General features: G+C 60.4%; 1 long non-coding RNA gene across 1 annotated transcript in view; it reads left to right on the top strand.

The window, feature by feature from the left end:
• The first annotated feature begins 51 nt into the window (after positions 1-51).
• The window catches only part of LOC113942603, an 837-nt gene continuing 365 nt past the window's right edge, over positions 52-523 (top strand). Inside the window, exons 1-2 of the long non-coding RNA XR_003525971.1 lie at positions 52-142; positions 231-273. This is a non-coding gene — a long non-coding RNA (uncharacterized LOC113942603). The remainder of the gene's footprint in view (positions 143-230; positions 274-523) is intronic.

The following is a 523-nucleotide window of genomic DNA, read 5'->3' on the forward strand; positions in this document are numbered from 1 at the left end:
CCCCCCCCAATCCCATTCCCTGATCCCAATCCCATTTCCCCCCCCAATCCCATTCCCTGATCCATTCCCCTTTTCCCAGGTTGTGGCCCTGGAGGGCTCCAACAGCTCCGGCAGCCGGATCGTGGTGTCCAAACTCTACGAGGTGACCCCGGGGGGGGGGGGGGGGTCAGGGGGGATTTTGGGGCTGGAAAAGGAGCATTTGGAGACCCTGATTTTGGGTTTTTTTGCAGGGGGTGCCACTGCCCTTCCACACCCCCCCAGAGCCGCCCTCGGGTGAGTCCTGGGGCTGCCCCTGGGGCCTCCCTGTCCCCAAAAACCCCCTCCCTGTCCCCAAAAACCCCTTCTTGTCCCCAAAAACCCCCTTCTTGTCCCCAAAAACCCCCTCCCTGTCCCCAAAAACCCCTTCTTGTCCCCAAAAACCCCCTTCTTGTCCCCAAACCCCCTTCTTGTCCCCCAAAAACCCTTCTTGTCCCCAAAAACCCCCTTCTTGTCCCCAAAAACCCCCTCCCTGTCCCCAAAAACC

Source organism: Corapipo altera, unplaced genomic scaffold (assembly GCF_003945725.1).
Source record: "Corapipo altera isolate COAL_440 unplaced genomic scaffold, ASM394572v1 49659, whole genome shotgun sequence".
NCBI classification, from domain to species: domain Eukaryota; kingdom Metazoa; phylum Chordata; class Aves; order Passeriformes; family Pipridae; genus Corapipo; species Corapipo altera.